The sequence below is a fragment of the Athene cunicularia genome (assembly GCF_003259725.1).
Source record: "Athene cunicularia isolate RWA chromosome 4 unlocalized genomic scaffold, athCun1 chr4_part1, whole genome shotgun sequence".
NCBI lineage: Eukaryota > Metazoa > Chordata > Aves > Strigiformes > Strigidae > Athene > Athene cunicularia.
The window spans coordinates 30,870,991-30,890,382 of NW_020799098.1; the positions used below are offsets into that span (position 1 = coordinate 30,870,991).

The following is a 19,392-nucleotide window of genomic DNA, read 5'->3' on the forward strand; positions in this document are numbered from 1 at the left end:
ATTCTGTTTTTTTCAATCATATCACCAACAAACTATAAGAACTAGCTTTAATTTAGAATTTTCTAGACTTGTTATAATTTACCACTATAAGCCTTTGAAAGGAACGGTTAGCCTTACATAAACAACATCGCTTTTGGAATGCTATCTAAATTAATTTCGTTTTTTAAAAAATTAGATAAGAGGCAGTTGTGACTTTTACTTTGTATATTTGAAAAAAAATCCCTGAAGTCAAGATGCATAAGCATATTGACAGAAACACTACAGTTGTGATAATAAGATTATGTGTGATTTAAAGTCCTGTGGGAATGGTGTTTTTCCACTCTTTTCTATGTGTAAAGTTTTTTACGCCATTCACTGATACTTCTAGTTTGTGTTTTGGTCTTCAATCTAAGGAGCTTCTAAAATGACGTATTTCTCTTCTTTTTCACAAAAATCATAGATTTGTGCTTAGATGAGAAATTTGCAAATCCTAAATGAAGAGAAGCAAACAGAAACTGTTTAAACTACCTTCAACCACCCACATCTTTGATAGGCAGCACACCAAGTATCCTGTAGTGATACCCTTCATCACTTGAAAAATAATTATATATTTCTTATATTTACATAAAAAAAGATGATCTATCCCTTTGAACCTAGAAACTCTCTTTTTCCCTAGAACTATTAGCACTAACACCAACTCTTCCATTTTCCTATTTTAACTTCTCCCTTATAAAGCACATAAATTCTAGAAGCATCTTCCACCTTCCCAAAGCCTTTCTAAATCACAAGGAATGACCAGTCACTCACTGCTGTGGTGGTGTAATTCTCCCCTGACCCCTTGCTGGGCTGCTCAGTGTTTGGTGTGATTCCAACACCCCTCCTAAGCCAACTCCATCCTAGGGTGGTATGGATTGCAATTGGCAGTGGACCAGAGCATTGAGGCAACCCCTTGATGTGCCCGGCTCCTGCTTTCCCTATCACCTGGCAAAAGTAATAACAGTCCATCACCTCCTGACAGCCTGGTATACCTGTACCTGGGATGTGGATGAGGGAGGGTGATAACACATTCAACAAGTCCTGGGCCTGTGCAACTAGTGGGAAACACGAGAATATTTCATCATTTGAGTTGGGCTGGAGTGGAAAAGTACTTGACAGAAGTCAATTATTTTGGATCCTATAAATAGTGACCCTAAGTGAGATCCTTTGAGAATTTCTGGATCACAGCGGGACTGTGACCAGCCCCTCCCCCGAGTTGGGATGCTTCTCAGGTATCAACTCTTCAAGGTACCATCTGCCATCAAAGCCAATGAAGGGCCTGGGCAAAGTTGGCCTCCCTTGAGTCTCAATTATCACCCATTGAGCTGATGCACTGTGAGTATTTAAACTCAAGAAGAGGGAAATTTTAACTGTAGGCTAGCCTCTCTTTCACCCACCTCTCTACTTACCAATATGTTTAGGTACACACAGATTTCACGAGTGTGGGTACATACATATTTCACTGGATCCAAATACTTTTGTCTGCCCGTGTGTTTGTACATCTAGTATTTATGAATATACATATATATATATATGTTGATTTAGGATACCTTAGAGTAAATTAGTGTGAATCTTGTAATTTTAAAATCTGTAGTTATGTTGCTATTTTAATCATAATGCATTTGACTGAATTATTTTGTAAATTCTTAAACTAGTTAATGTTTTAGTCCTGCTAGTCATTAATAAATCTTGATTTCATTACCATGTTAATATTTCCATCCATGACAACTGCTCAGACTCCAAATTAATACAACTGGAAGTGAATGAAGCAGAAGAAACAGAATTATACCCACTCATAGGCCTAAACTCCTAATGACTGTTATTTTCTCAATTTATTAGAGCTTCTGCAGAGGATGGAAGCAAGGAGAGGTAGCCTGGGAGGAGAACAGAAAAACTGACTGGGTAGCCAGGGACCAGTTTAGGAAGGCCAAAGCCCTGACAGAATTACATCTGGCCAGGGATGTTATAAGGGCAATAAAAAAGATTTTACAGGTATCTACATCAGTGAAAAAAAGAAGGCTGAGGTACTCAATTTTTTAACTCAGTCTTCACTGACAAGGGCTCCAGCTACACTGCCCAAGACACAGATGGTGAAGGCAGGGAATGGGAGAAGGAAGAACTGCCCACTGTAGTAGATCAAGTTCAAGAACATCTAAGGAACCTGAAGGTGCACAAGTACAAGGGACCTGATGAGATGCTACCACGGGTCCTGAGGGAACTGTGGCTAAGCCACTGTCCGTCATAGTTGAGAAGTCATGGCAGTCCAGTGAAGTTCCCACTGACTAGAAAAGGGGAAACATAACTCCCATTTCTAAAAAGGGAAATAAAATGGACACGGAACTACAGGCCAGTCAGTCTCATCTCTGTGCCCGGATCATGGAACGGATCCCCCTGGAAACTATTCTTGAGCACATAGAATATAAGAAAATGATTGGTGACAGCCAACATGGCTTCAATAAGGGCAAATCTTGTGGCCTTCACAAATTTGGAGGCCTTCTACGACAGGGTTACAGTGCTGGTGGATAATAGAAGAGCAACTGACATAATCTACCTGACTTGGGCAAAGCTTTTTAAACTGTTCTGCATCACAACCTGGTCTCTAAATGGGACACACATGGATTTGATGGATGGACCACTCAGTGTATAAGGAATTGGCTGGATGGTCATACTCAAAGACTTGCGGTCAGCAGCTCAATGTCCAAGTGGAGAGCAGTGACATGTGGCGTTCCTCAGGGGTCGATATCGGGACCATTGTTATTTCACATCTTTGTTGTTGACATAGACAATGGGATTGAGTGCACCCTCAGCAAGTTTGCCACTTGATGGCAAACATGAGCTGTGTGGTCAAGTCAACATGCTGGATGGAGGGGATGTCATCCAGAGGACCTGGACAGGCTGGAGAGGTGGACCCTCAAAAATGTCATGAAGTTCAACAAGGCCAAGTCCAAGGTCCTGCACATAGGTCAGGGCAATCCCAGACATAAATACAGACTGGGCAGTGGGTAGATTGAGAGCAACCCTTCAGAAAAGGACTTGGAAGTAGTAGTGGATGGAAAACGGAACAGCGAAGTGCGCTTGCAGCTCAGAAAGCCAACCATACCCTGGGCTGTATGAAGAGAAGTATGGTGAACAGGTCAAGGTAGGTGATTCTCCCCCTCTATTCCACTCTTCTGAGACCCCACCTGGAGTACTGTATTCAGTTCTGGGGCCTCCAACCTAGGAAGGACATGGACTTGCTCAAGCAGGTCCAGGGGAGGGCACAAAAATGATCAGGGGGCTGGAGCACCTCCCCTGTGTGGACAAGCTGAGTGAGTTGGGGTTGTTCAGCCTGGAAAAGAGAAGGCTCCAAGGAGACCTTATAGCGGCATACAAGAAAGCTGGAGAGGGACTTTTTACAAGGGCATGTAGAGATAGAATGATGGGTAACAGTTTTAAACTGAAAGAGGGTAGATATAGATTAGATATAAGGAAGAAATTCTTTACTGTGAGGGTGGTGAGACACTGGAACATGTTGCCAGAGAAGTTGTGGCTGCCTCCTCCCCAGAAGTGTTCAAGGCCAGGTTGGATGAGGCTTTGGGTCTAGTGGAAGGTATCCCTGCCCATGTCAGGGTGGTTGGAACTAGATGATCTTTAAGGTCCCTCCCAACACAAATCATTCTATGAGTCTATGATTCTATGAAATAAACATTATTTTTTCACCTCTTTTCCATATATATTTCTTCCTCATATATCAACAGGTAATGAGCAGAATATATTCTATATATTCTATGCCAGCCTTTCTCGAAATAGCAGCAATGCCTCTGTTGCAAAAGCATAAACCCCCCCATGCTACTGCTGACTAATCTTATAGCAAGAACAATGCAAAATCTTAGTATTTGCTGTGAATATGCCCTTATTGTTTCTTAAATCTGCACATAACAGAACTAAAATTGTAATGAGTGTTTTTCAGCCTTGAACATTTAATTTCTTGGAATTTATGAGAATAAATTATAATGACAATCAAAGCTGAAACTGAAAATTTATCAGTATTTGGAACAGTGAGGAATGTTTATTTCTTCATGGATGCAAGAGCTAGCAGCATGGTAAATTCCTTTTTCCAGTCACTAGACTCAATTTCCCTGTCCAGAGCTAGCATGCAAGCATGACTTTGGCTATTGGATTGTGTTAATGGCTGCAGGTGTAAATAATTCAGGACAGATTTCAGAGCCCTTACAGGAAAAGCAAACACAAACCTGAAATTTATGTTTTTGGATATGTCAAAAGTTGAACAAAATACCAAGCAGTTATAATCTCCGGTAGCACACTACAATGAACTTGTTTAGCAAATAGAACCTGTTCTATTTAGTAACAACATCCGGAATGACCGAGTGATTATTTCTATGCTAATAATAACCTCAGTAGAACCATTCCAAATTAATGGTGGACAACAATAAACTTTTTAATGTTATGTTTTCAATCTCAATATATCTTTCCTGTTCAGCATAGTTTTGATCTGTTTCCCCATCTTTTATTTCTCCCAAACATTATAATGCTTAATAATTCTTAAGAGGAACAATTTTTACTTGATGCATCATAATATAAAACATATATCTGAATTTTAAGGTGTGTGGGGTGCCAAGACCTCAGATTTATACTAACCATTCCCATACAGCAGACTCAAAATAGCCACAGTAGGTGATGGCAAGAAAAAATAGAGAGCAAGACCAAGGTTACAATGATCATTTGAAAAAACAGTTTCTTTATGTAGCATAACTGTAAAATTAAGCTGATCCCTGCAAAAATTACAGAGTTTAGTGGAGACATCATGACCTGTCTTCTTTATTTAAAACTTTGACTAGTGTAGAAATCAAGCTTGCAATACTTCCAGACTACTTTGGTAATAGTGAAAAACATGCTGCAAAACCCACTAGTAACAGAAAGGGAGTAAATATACTTAAATGTATAAATAAATACAGCAGACTGAAAGAGTGTAATAATTAAGGGGATAAAGCTCTAAAAAGATAAATTTTATATATGGAGGAGATAGGAGAAACAAAGAACAGGGAAACATGAATAAAACATTATCTTAATAAATCTTTCTTGTTCAGAATACTAAACATAATGTAGAGAATCTTATTGTTTGCCAAACCAGATGAGTGTCTGAGAAGAACATGCAATCAAATGTAAAAAAAAATTTAAAAATAAAAATAAAATTCTATGTTTTTTCCACTGAGAAAAACATTTTGGTCATTTGCACTGCCTTGTTCATGTTTATCAAACAAATGAGCAGTGCTTGTAAACAACTGACATAAAAATGAGGTCTGCCTTAAGATTTTGTATTGAGTAGAATATTTAACTGAAAAATAAATAAAGTACCAGAGAAGGGCAAAACTTCCTAAAAGTTGTGGAATTTGGAACGTTTTCACACCACAACTTCCTCATTCAAAGCAAAGAACACAGATTATGCAACACTTCATTACAAGAGTTCATCTGATGAGTCAAAGTATACAGTTTCTTTTGTTGTGTTTCACTCACAGTGTATGTTGGATGCAGACTTCCATGTATTTTTTACAGCAAATTCTTCCTATCTCCAGAAATGGACTTGTCTGGATATCAGATTTGTTAATTTCTTGGAATTTTTATTTTTCTATAAAAATAATTTCCCCCATTTAACTGCTTGTCCTCCCACCAGCATTTCAAATTTGATAACTAAAATTTCATATCCATGTTAATTGAAGATAAATCATTGACATAAATTAAGTATCAGCTAAACTTTACAGCTGAACTCCACAGGAAATGACACACAATTCCTCAAAATTTAAGAAAGTATTAACTTTGGAATCCTTGTTTAGCAATAATCTTATATAAAAAAATCACAAGAAACAAAATAATACCAGCTATGCTTTCAGAATCTTACTTCATATCTAGGTTAATTTACTTACTTAAAATAAGGAACTAGACTTCTCGGATGCTCAAGATATCAAAATAAAACCTTCTGAGGCTGGCCTGGCATGTGGTGCTTCCTATCACTGTTCATGAAGTGGCATTGCCAAAAAATTTCTTCAAAAACAACAGACATCAAAGGGTGATATTTTAAGGACATTCTGGGGAACACTGCCTTTCTGAAGCGATGTTTCTAGGTTTTGGGAGATGTCATCCAAAATTCCCATATGCAAGAGTCAGTTCTGGTCATGTTCTGAATTTCAGGTTTCCCACCTCTAAAAATATACATTTTTCTTTTCCAAATAGCATTTCCATACCACAGTCCCAGTCCCTTACAAAGGAAAACCAAAAAGATTTACAAAATATTAAGACTATACAATGTCTCATATCAGTCCTTTTTGGTAGCACCATAGATAAGTCACTGAAACATAAGATATAATATTTCTGGGTATTGGTGGATGGCAGATTATCTCCATTACTCATCTATATACACCTGTTCTTCAGTGCTGGAGAAGACATGTGCCCCTGTGTAGTGTTTGCATAGCTTAGTTTGATTTTTATACTTGGAAAGTCAAGAGTTCTCTCTCACTCAAAGGAAAGCTCAGCCAAGCTGGACAGTGATGGACAATGCTCTCTCACCAAACTCCCAGCTCATTCTCTGGTTAGGAAAGGATACTCACTGTTTAGTGTACAAATTCCTAAACGCATTTTATCCATCACGTATCCCTCTGTCATAATGCTATTTTGCAGGGATTTAAATTCCTTCTTTTTTTTCACAATGAATTTTTAAAATATACTTCCTACTGCCTACCAGAATTACTGTAGCTCAGTAATCTTTAGGGTGATGTGAAGAGACTATAAATTAGCCTGCTCTTTCAGTACTCTTTACTCATTGAGTCAGTGCCAGAGCGCTAAGTACTGTGCCAGCAAGAGCGGCACAAGGCTGAGGAATTCACATGAGACAAAAAAACCCCACAAAACAAACAAAAAGCACCCCAGAAAAATAATCTAGGGTATTGCAAGAGCAGGAGAGGCTATGACAAAATACACAAATTGGGAAGAGCCATAGCTTAGATATCCAGCTGGGCTGCACAGCAGAAAGATAATATAAAAACATACAGCTATAAAAACTTAATAAAACATTTAATAAAACTATGATATAAGCAAATCAGAAAAAACAGGTAATTGTTGTTTCTTGAGTAATGTAGTACAATATAACAGGATCCCCTACAAGAAGAATATTGGCAGCAATATTTCAGTTCTACTACTCTGACCCATTGCACATTACATACAGTCTCTTAAGATACTACTGCTCAATCATTAATTGCAAAGATCTGCAGAAAAGAGGTTATACAAATCTAGTTTCATTTGTTCTAAATACAATCGTGGAGATAGATTTGAAATTCTAAGCACAAAAAGATTACTAAATAATTCTTTCATAGTGGTGCTCATTTGCATAATTAAAAGCTGGCAATTCTTCATTCAATGTTCATTTCCTTTACCTACTTGTAATATTATTCAGTTTTCTCAGCGTAGATAATTAAAAGGCAAATTTACAACTTATAAATAAATAATACTAATCACCATCTATCTAATTTAAAATATATCAATTACTACTGAATTTTCTGCTGCTTTCTATTGCACGAGTTAGTTGGATCCTCATCAATACAGAAGAGCAAAACTTAGTTCTCAGGGGAATGTAAGAGGTGAAAGGTATACTTTTTCCTATTACCCGAGACACAAGTGCAGAGCTGTTCTGCTCCTGATTTGTGCTAATCAGCAAGTAATGTAAGTATACTAAATAATATGTACAATATACAATAAGTAGGCAACCACATGATTACCTAGACCTTGTCATTATGTTTCCTGGGGGGAAAAAAAAACAAACAACCAAACAACTTAAACAAACAAAGAATAGCCCAGACCCCCACATAGACACAGACCAACTGTACTCAAATCTAAGTCAGCAGTGCAATTCAGTCATTTAAATGAGTTCAGATTGGCAGCCTATTTATCTAAAGCCTTCTCTATTATAGTAACAAAAGATAAACACCTTGACATGGTAAATCAGCTTTAAGTTGGGATGAACTGCCCTCTAGAAGTGTCACTCACTGTGAGTGACAGTACTGTGAGTGCTGTTTGTCCAGCAACAAAATATGAACCATCCGGAGAAACTATGCTTCTCTCAGCACAGGCATCCTGTGATAAATGCCTGAAATTATACTAATGAATCTGTACACTGGAATAAATGAAAACAGCAGAAAAAGTCATTATTAGCCCTAATACACCTCAAAATATGTTTAGTAAATGAGAGTTTCCTGAGTACAGAAGGAGCACTTAAATATCATTTATACAAAAATATATGTTTACATATAAATATACTTTATGCACAATATAGTGTACACAGTAAATATACAGGAACAGTATATAGAATATAGGAGTAAATGAATAAGAAACACTGCAGTGTGAACATGACTTTGAATTCTTAGTTAGAAACTTAGCAGTTGCTTTTCATTTAATCATATCTGAGATCATCATAAACCTTTTATATATGGATCAAATGACTTCAGGTCAAGTGAAAAAGGAGGGTCGTTTTCCCTCCACTGTCCCACTTCTTTGCAGCCATCATAAGGCAGATGACACTCAGTGACAGCAACACCAGAACAGGTTCCCGTACGATCTTGCAAGTTTGGGTATTTTCTTGATTTTTCTCTAGACGTATGCAAACCTATTTATTTTTACACTTTGTTGGGAATCTCTACAGAACAGACTGTCATGACTTTCTATGACTTTATCAAACAGCCTTTCTCAGATCTTTGTAACTGACATCTTTCTACTGTTATTATCTTTTGTTTTCCCTTCAACTGTATTGTATTCTGAATATTCCTGTTATGTACATTTCACTTGCTCTACTTCCATATAAACTTTTCAACTCCTACTGTAAGCTTCTATTTTTATTATTTGCAACTCTCTCTGAGGTTTTCTTGCAGTTACTCCTCATTCAAACATTTTTTGAAAACACACTCATTTTGAATCACCTATCAATCAAGCCTGTAATAATTCAACACTGAAACTGCATTGCAAGACACAATGCAGAAATACATATTTATATTACTGGATATGTTACAATGAAAATTCTCTCTAGGTGCTCATAATACAAATTGTTCCATGAATCTCCTAAGCTTGTGTAAATGCAATTAGAGACTTCCTTCTCCTCACCTCTCTCAGGCTCCATTTTGGAGCAGAAAGGGCCTAAGAATGATTTCAAAAGCTAATACTGCTTTGCTGAACTGAGAAACAGAATAAACGAGTGATGTAGCTAGAATAGAATATGCTAAAAAGACCTTAGCAGGACCCAGGAGCATGGATTATACAGTTTACTGGAATAGTCTTTGAACACCCTGGTTTTCATCTGTTAGCTTTCACTCAGTAACAGACATTAGGAATGTAGGAAATGGTTTTAAAGCTTTTTATTGTCTAATTAAGAGCTTGTGTTTAAATTCATGCTTCTAGGATCAATGTCTCGATCACTGGGTTATAGATAGGGCACGAGAGTTAGGCTACAGCTATGTACTAGTAGCGTGGTTTCATATCTGCATAAAAGCTGTCTTTAACTACACTGACAAACAGTAATGCAGAAGGAAAGCAAACCAGCATGGGCTGGGCTGAGAAGGCTTTTGTCATCCAGAGTACACCGTCAGTTTTCCTGCTTTGAGTGCCAGGAATTTACTGGGTTCTCTTAGCAACGGCAGCATTATCAAAATCAGTAAGTCTTGTCAAATTCTTCTAGGAAACATGTATTTGGTTGGAACTGACAGTCCTTTGCAGGTCAGGAATTTTACTTTCCAAAAACAGATGAAAGCCCACAGAAATGCAGCCCTGTGATTCACCAACAGAAATTGTAGCTGTTGTAGCTTAAGGGGGTGAGGGAGTGGGGGGCGATTCTAGGTGCAGCTTTTTGCTACTAAAAGCATCCTAAAGTGCATCAGCAGATGAAGCTATTAAAAACAGATGCTTATCTAAAAGACTTTCTAGAACTTCCACAGGATTTTCATTAGACATCTGAATAGACGCTAAACCACTGAGGTTTTCCTGATAAGGTGATAAATTCTTTGTTCCTAGACTTTGAACAATGAGAAATGAATTATATTACCCCAAGTGAAAAAAAGCAGGGTTGAGCTGTAATTTGTTACTCTGCTGTTATGGAGTTTCCCTGTCTCATCTTGGTAGAACTGAAGAATAATGTCTGAACATAAGAAAACTAAATAGAAAACTAAATCAAAGCCACATACCCTTCATTGTAAGCTACATATTTCTTTTTATGATTCTCACTCTTTTATTTGATGAACAGTATATATGATTCATAGGAGTCAGACTGAATGTTGTTGTAGTATCTACTACATTTTTCATAATTTCCATAATTCCATTCAGAATATGATATATTTATGGATTTTGTTACTATTTTATAATTTCCTCCATCAGATAAACATGAATCAATGAAATATAAACTGCAGCCTGCTTTCTAGGTACAAGCAATTATGTCCTACATCCCTTGTTTAAGCACAAGCAAACAGAAAGCTTTTGTAGTCTGGAAAAGTAACATTTATGTATATGTAAATATAGACAGAACTACACACAATCAATTTCAAAACCTTGATTATGTGTGTTAAAATCTTTATGAACACAACTCAAAAAAAAAAAAGTCTTTTCTGAAACTAGACTGGAAGCATAAAATCATTAATTATGATATAAAAAAGAAAGCATTTAAGAAATAGTAGCATCACAACTATTAAAGGGATATGAAGTAAAGTAAAAGGATATGAATCTCAGGAGTTATTGCAGAGGTGTTTAACACCACTGTTAAGTGAAATTTAAAAGTTTTAATGGGCAGTGACGCTTAAGAACACTGTAAGAAACACTTCAAAACATTAATACGGATTCTGAAGATATGATGCAGACATGATATAATGCAGATGTGAAAGATTTGGGAATTCTGACAGGAGAGGGGCAAAAAAAAGGGCAAATAAGATGAGAAAATTACATTGACATTAATGAGACAAAATTGTGGGAAAGCAGCTATAAGAGTAATCATGAAATCATTAAAATGTAATAGAACATAAACAAATAATTTATTAAAAGAAATTATATTTTATTCTGATGACACTCCATTCATCATATAGAAATTGAACTAAAATTAAATATATTTAGGCTCTTCCACAGCTACATATTAAGCAGCAGGAAAAGGAAACCCTGCCCTCCCACAAAAAATTACAAATGTAGCTTGCACAATCATCCCATGCCATGTTCAGCGCCTGGCAGTGGACAGCCCCAGATCTCCCACTGCATATGTCTGCAAGGTGCCTTCCTCTGCTTCTTGCTACAGGGAACACTGCAGGTGAACTCTAGCTTTGACTTCCAATGTCAATGGCACAACTATTAGTATTACAGCACCTAACTGCAGGGCAGTTGTGAGACACATGACATTATAATTTAGAGAAAACCCAGTAGTTTACTGTAGATGATCCATGATTTCAAAACCAGTACTCATCAGATTTACAGCACCTATAGCCAAGCACAAGTTTCCCTTCTGGTTTTCATGTTCATTTGTTAAAGAATGAGCAAACAGTAGTCTGAATTTACACTGTGATGGGCAAAACTCCTTTCAGCAACATTTACAGACAGGCTGTTCTAGCAATCCCAGATATAAATTGAGAATCACAGAAACAAATTACCAAGTAAGTGTTATAATTCATATATATTTCTCTGACTTAGCAGTAGAGATTTTCTATGGCTAATGCAGAGAGGATATGAAGTATCCTATTTCTGTGTAAGAATTATTCCTGTTAATTTCAATGTTTTGATAATAAAATTCTCTATTCAATTTACTGTAAGAGTGCATTAGCAATCACACTGACCTGCTTTTTCTGTTTATTATACATAGCCTTCCATCAGGAACACTGCATTACTGAAGTGGCACTCAGCAACGTAATTTTATCTGTTTTATTTAGTCTGTGATTAGGCTATACTCCTTGATTAAATGGAAGTTCTTTTAAAGTACAAATAGGGAACACAGAAAAAACATGTTATAAGCTACACCAGGTGTTAGGAAATAAAAGTGGCAGACACCAGACTTTGGACTGGACTAACAGAACACTGAATTGCACAAAATTACTTGCTTTAAAGTCTCCTTTAAGCTTAAAACTTTGAAGAAAAACTATACATAATTACACAGACTGAAATAGGTGTCACAGCTGATGCAAATGAAAGCTTAAAATTAATGAAATTGTATTACAACATAGTATTTAACATTAATCATTAGAGTTACTGAGGCAAGTATAAACTATAATTAAGAACATGATTACTAGAGATTTATTTCCATGCAAAATATACAACAGCCTGTATTAATCATAGCCATGAATATGAGTTTTTTTATATTCTTCTTCCCTAAAAAACACACTTTTAAACTTAAATAATTAATAACATAAGCAACCTCTGAATCTTAATCACAAAAATGTAAAGCTACAAAACCTTAATTAAAGCACGTCTGCCATTTTTTGACCACAAATGCCCCTACTTCTCTTTGTCCTTACCTAGCACCCCAAAGGTGAGGGGTTTTCTGATTACAGAATCCAGCTCTAGGTATTACTATGAGTCACATTTGCAATGAGCTGACCAGTAATTAACCTCTTAAAACTCTCTGTAACACATTAAATCTTATACGGAGGATTAGAAGTCAAATCCTGGACTCTTTTTATCACTCAAATGAGTTAAATCAGTGTGAAAGTTCACAAGTAGTAAATAATGAGAATGAAGGTTTTAAAATTTTCACAACCAAAATAGTTAATCATAAAATCAGTACTAATCAGTAATAACTTTCAGCAGCCTAAGTAATTTAAAAATTAGTATACAAGGTATAAACTAGGAACATTCTTAAAACTTAAACATACAGCTGCCCAAATTTAAAATTGACCATATGATAGCAATTGTGGCAGAAATTTCTTGCTGTTAACTGCTGTGTTTTGTATAAGAACAATATTGGATTCACACAATGGCTAAGAATTCATAATTCAACAGAAAAATCTGGTGGAAGACATTCACCGGGTAAATCAGAATTAAAAAAAAAAAAAAATCAGATATGTAATTATTCACTGTATAATTTCAGGTCTTGATACAAATATTGCCTGTCATTGGTTTTGGTTTTGTTTTTTGTTTGTTTTATATTTTCTATGTATATCTGTGCATCATACTGAATTTGCTCTCAGGAATGTGCATGTTTTCACTGACTAATTTCCCCACTTGGGTTCTTCCAAGCAATTCCATCTAACTCCTTCTCTGACTAATTTTCCATATCATAGTTAAGTTCTATCTCCCAGATTTAACTTAAACTCAGTAACTTGAACCTCAATACCATTAATTTGAACTTCAATACTTTGGGACTTTTGTGGTGGTACAGTTTGCTATCAAAGTTCAATTCAGTTTTGCTGTGAACTCTTTGGTGATTGGAAACTCATCCACTGCAGCCTCAGTAACACTTTCTAGAGCTTCCAGCCGGGAAACATCATCTTATGATGAAATATTGAAGCTGGGCACATTTTCTGATGCCTCACATCTGGTTTTGCATCAGCTGTTTAAGAAACTGCTTAATGATATAGTTTCTCCCAGACTTCTTCAAGTACCTCTAACATAGAATGTTAGGCTTTTTAAAATGCTCTCTTCCAGCACCTCTCAGATTCCACTATAGGCTGGTGTAAACCTCACAGTTAATAACATTAGTCCTTGAGCATAAAAGAACTTTCTATCAAAAGACTACACTACTTAGGCAGGGCATAAGTACAACAAAGAGCCTCAGTTTAACCTCTGCAATAAATACATGGCAACATCTAGTAAAAGCTTCTGAAGCCTATGATAGGCCAGTGTATTTAAAAAAACATCAAACAAAAACCACCCAAACCAAACCTATCCCCACCAAAAGCCTTGAAAAATGCAATACAAAAAACCTCCATATAAATGCTGTTATTACAGGAAAGAAGCCAGGTATAGTGTAAAATTCTCTGTGTATGGTAGTGCTGTATGCTAAACTTTTAATAACATTTTCAAAAAACATTCAAGCAAATTTGCTTTGCTTTTGAATCTGTAATAAATTCCATTTAAGACAAGACTAATGCAGTTGCTGAAAACTGTGAAGAAGACAAGTCTGACAACTTTCCACAACTTGGTAGAGGATGTATCTTTTGTTGGAGATAGCTTATAACATGCAATTAACTGGAAAAGTAGGAGAACACTTCCTATAATCAGCATTTATTCCTTACCCTATGTAAGCCTCATTAGAGTATTCATCACCCCTGTCTTTATTCATGGACTTTTATGTTGTTTAATGTTGCTAGACCCTTCTAAAGAAACAGCATGTGTATGTAAGCCACCCTGTGATATCTGCGTATCTGACTCATGCAGATGTTGCCAAGAGATAAATTTCTTCTACTGGCTTGAAACTGCAACATTAATAGAGTAAATGGCATATAATGAATGAAATATTTCTTTTATTAAACTGTGCCATTGTCAACAGCAGTACATAGCAAATAGTTCCCCTGAAAAGTTTTCTAAAGCAATGCATTTTTCTTGCAATACATTTTTTGAGCCTGTTACTCGGTTCTTATTTGCCTTGGAGTGGCAAAATGAATCAGAACTCATATCCTGACTGCACAAAACCCCCAGCATTTCTCATGTGCTTTGTTTGTTTGTTTGTTTGTTTTGGTTTGGTTTTTTTGTTTGTTTGTTTTTTCCTGAATGTGTTGATGTCGCCATCATGAAACAGGGATTTCTTCTAATTCATACTAAAACTTCATAAAAAGGAAACATAAGATCACAGGTCAGACTAGATGTCAACTACACATCTTGTTTGAAAGAGCCAGACCAGCATATCATATTGGCAGAACAAGAAACAATCACAGAAACAATCAACAATATAACTGATAGCTAAGATATTTGCAGAAGTCCTCTGCACAGATTACCTGGATGTAAGGTGTGATCTCTATTTACATATGCTTCTTCCTTCATCACAGGAATCATGATTTACATGGGAACTAGGTTGTTATCAGCTTTCAGCCACCACCTACATCCCACTGCTCGCTGTATCTTACAGAACTTCAGCAACGAAATGAATATGTGCATTGAAAACATAAAACAGTTTTTGTGTTTGTATAAGAGTTTTGTCTTTGTGTAAGAGTAACTTACCTGCCTGAACTGGATAAGTTAGAGTTTGTATTGTCTAAAACTACATCCACTCATTTACCTGGCTTACAGAGATCCAATAGACTAAACTAGAAAACAAATTTTAAACTAAGTATGTTTTGCCTTCTCTTGTTGACATATTTCAATCCAGACCAGTAAACCACACTGAAAAATTCAAGTTACAAGCAAACCCACCATTCTGACACACTATATCCCCACTGTGGGCACTGGCAAGGATAAATCTCTGGCTACCAGTCACACCACATCAAAAACGCAGACCAAAACTGTTACAAAAAAGAAAAACCTATAGCAAAAAACAAGTGTAAGTTACATACATAGCAACCACCCTAAGCCTCTCTCCATGACTCTTGAGCTGGTTGATAGAGGTCCATACATCAGCAGCAGCAGAACAAGGCTCTCGCAGTATACTAGTCCTTCAGTCCTTCCAGCTGTTTGTGTAAGACCACAATCTATAGTTCCTAACCTTTATTCAGAATTTATACAGAGGCAAAAATGCTTTGATCACTTCAAAACACAATTCATAATAAATGCAACTCCAAAGTTGAGTTTCTGTAGTTAGAAATAACATTTCTTCAGGCAATATATTTATGGGTTTTGTCACGATATATAGCAAGAATTACTTGTGACTCTTTATGCATAAATCCAGAAGACAGAGAATTGCCCATCAGTATTTCCATAGACATTCTCCCTTGATTAGGCAGAATTACAAGTTCTAGATGAACCAATTATCTTGCCTCAAATCCTTTCCATCTTCACAAACAACAAAAAACAACTATTTTGCTTGCTTGTTGAATTTTTGTTTGTTATGTATATCAAAGAACACTTGCCAGTATGTATTCTAGAGAAAAAAAAAAAAAAAAAAAAACTAAGGATCTTAACTGTTACTCTCAAAGCTTTCCACAGACAGATCTGAATGCTATCAACTTCTACTCTAAAGCAAAAGAAGGACAATGTTTAATTTTTCATTACACACAAGTTAGCTGAAACCAAGTGCTATCTTTATAATATTACAAGGTTTCCAGTGAATTTAGTTCTGTTTTGTTCAGGTAACATAAGCTTTGCACCTTTCCTAAAGTATACTTCGAAATTGTTAACAGTTCTAACATGAGAGTGCTTACCTTGTAAAATTCTTAATTCTAATGTGAAAATTAAATGCTCACCTACTTTTGAAACTGAAGCGGCAATCTCTGTCAAGCTCTACTCTTCTGAATTCCAATATATGAGAATAATAAGAATAATAATAATAAAACCTAGATAAATTATATGGAATTTAATAAAATCACAAAAATACTCAATTTACAAATTAATGAAAGCCATGTACCCAAACGCAATTTCAGTAATTTGCAAAAGTTATTATGTATTTTCTTTCATCCATAGTTAAAAAATGTCCTTTCTTATTTAAATGCAACTAATAACTTTTCCAAAAGCCCTATGCAAATCTAAAACAAGCAACAAAAAAAGGTAGCCTCACCCTGTACCAGAACAGGTAAAAAACCCTACCACAATGATAATCAAAGGAAGTACCATTCAAAAACACAGAATCAGTTTCTTTTTAATCCAGAGAATATTTTTTAAAATCCAGCAGTTAAGGAGAGGTGCAATAATTGGTTAGAAAGGACAGTGTGAAAAGAATACAAATGTTATTTTAGATTCAATTTTGCCCAGAATGAGACATGGAATAAACGAAAGACAGTCTTTCTAATTCAGCAGAGATCAGAAAGAACATTTATTTCTACTTTTTGGATTCAGTAATTAAAACATTTACACAATTCTAAGACAGCACAAGAAAAATTATTTTCCCCACTCACCTATATGTGTGCCATAAATTACCAAGTATTTGTGTGGTTTCTCCTTACGAGTGTAATAAGTGTGTATCTCCTTACTATTCTAATAAATTAAGGATTTTAGTACTAAATATTGATAATGATACCCAGCCATTCAGAAGCATTACAATTTTGAGACTTAAATTTTATAACTGCTTCTCATTTAAAATACATTAGCATAGAAGAGATTAGTTCTGAGACTGATTTATATGGGTACTGGTTTTAGCTGTTATCACTCACCAGAAAACAGCTGTCACAAATAAATATTGATTTTCTATTGTGAATGGTTAGAAGTGGAAAAAAAAATTTTACTAGATCCTAATAATGTAATTTTTTAAATGATATTGCCAAACTCAAAGTTAGAAAATAAGTTGCAAAAATTACAAAAATAAGACTTTTCCTAAAAATATATTAACAGACTGGATCTTAAAAAAATTAGAAAAAGATTCAAGAAGACATTATGCAAATTTGTCTCAGTATCAGGCTTATATCCAGACTCAGGTCACTCAACAACAAAAAGGGGATGCCACAGTGTAGAAAATGAATGAGGTTCTTTTAGTGCACAAAGCAAATATTAAGCCTATATTTCCTTTACCAAATTTCTGCTTTAAGAAGAATGTGCAGGTTCACAGAAAACCATATTAAGGAGGAAAATGGAAAATTCCCCAAATCCATAGTAAAATACTGTCCTGGAGGCCCCATCTGGAATATTGCGTTCAGTTCTGGGGTCCCCAACATAAGAAGGACATGGACCTGCTCGAGTGAGTTCAGAGGAGGCCACAAAGATGATCAGGGTGCTGGAGCACCTCCCTTATGAGGACAGGCTGAGAGTTGGCGTTGTTCAGCCTGGAGAAAGTGCTGGGGAGACCTTAGAGCGGCCTTCCAGTGCTTAAAGGAGGCTACAGGAAAGATGGGGAGGGACTCTTGATCAGGGAGTGTAGTGATAGGATAAGGGTTAATGGTTTTAAACTGAAAGAATCATAGAATCACAGAATCACAGAATCATTCAGGTTGGAAAAGACCCTTGGGATCATCAAGTCCAACCATCAGTCCTACTTTACAAAGTTCTCCCCTACACCATATCCCCCAACACCTCATCCAAACCACCCTTAAACACATCCAGGAATGGTGACTCCAACACCTCCCTGGGCAGCCTATTCCACTGGCTGACCACTCTTTTCTGTGAAATTATTTTTCCTAATGAGGGTATATTTAAATTAGACATAAATCTTAATTTCTCCAAGTTACTGTGTGTCCATTGAATCTACAGAAGTATTAGTGTAAATATTACAAAACATACATGAGAACATTATATTAAGCATTTTTGTGTGCCAGGTGATCAGCAACTAGTGAACAACTAGAAATTAGAACATAAATGAAGTGAATGATGACATTTACTGTTTTCAAGTAGAGGGATTTTTACATTTATTTTGACATTAAATTCTGAAAACATCATACGGTGTTTTGTTTACAGATGTGATGTTCTATATTCTTATTCCAGTTTGCATTGTTTTTCTAACATACTCAGTTACAATGACAATATTCCTGCTATTATTTTAGAAAAATAATTGATTGAAACAAATCTACTGTAAACACATCTAGCTGTTTTGTTTGGATTTTTTTTTTTTTTTTAAAAAAAAAAAAAAAAAAAAAAAAAAAAAAGAGCATACTCCTATCCAGTAGGTTACAAATGCTCTAAAGATGTTAAAATTCTTGACGTGACTTAGGACAAATGGCAGTAGTACCATATACTTGAAATTACATGAGTACATAAAATGAATTAAACATGCCTAAACTACCGAAAATCAGGCAGTGATATATTTGAGAAGCTAGCATTATTACTACCCTATTTTTTTTGAATGAATCATTCCACATATTTCAACGGAACATTAACAAATAAGTATTCTAATGATAATTTATTAGAGTATAATATATTTCCTGGACTAACTGATTGGGAAAATTAAGCCTCTTCCTCCAACTATTTTTTAAAGTAATGCATTTTTACCCCATTATAAAACAAGTGAAGGATTTAGAAGATGCTAGTATCATGTTGTAGCTTAATGTTAGCCAAACAGAAATCATTCACAGATATTAACGTATTTAAGTGAATATTTTTAATTTAGTAACAGTTAGGTATCATCACCTACCACTGGCTTTATCTGAGCTATAAAATCCATGATTGGTTAAATGAAAAGGCTATCAGAAACTGCCAGATTGGCACTAATGAGCAAAAAGGTAATAAGTTAAGGTTATATAAATGAGCTTGAGGACATAAAGTATGTGTGCACCTTCTTTTCTTTTTTTCCTTTTGGAAAGTGTTGGGGTTTGGTTTTCTTTTTTATACCCTTCCTGTTCACTGCTTCAGGACCACTAATACAAAGAT

At 35.7% G+C, this 19,392-nt stretch overlaps 1 protein-coding gene and 1 pseudogene across 1 annotated transcript in view; one reads left to right on the forward strand and one right to left on the reverse strand.

The window, feature by feature from the left end:
• Positions 1–19,392, reverse strand: part of SGCZ (sarcoglycan zeta) — a 404,844-nt gene that overhangs the window by 246,580 nt on the left and 138,872 nt on the right. The gene's annotated exons all lie outside the window — the stretch shown is intronic.
• Positions 3,065–19,392, forward strand: part of LOC113479228 — a 143,000-nt pseudogene continuing 126,672 nt past the window's right edge.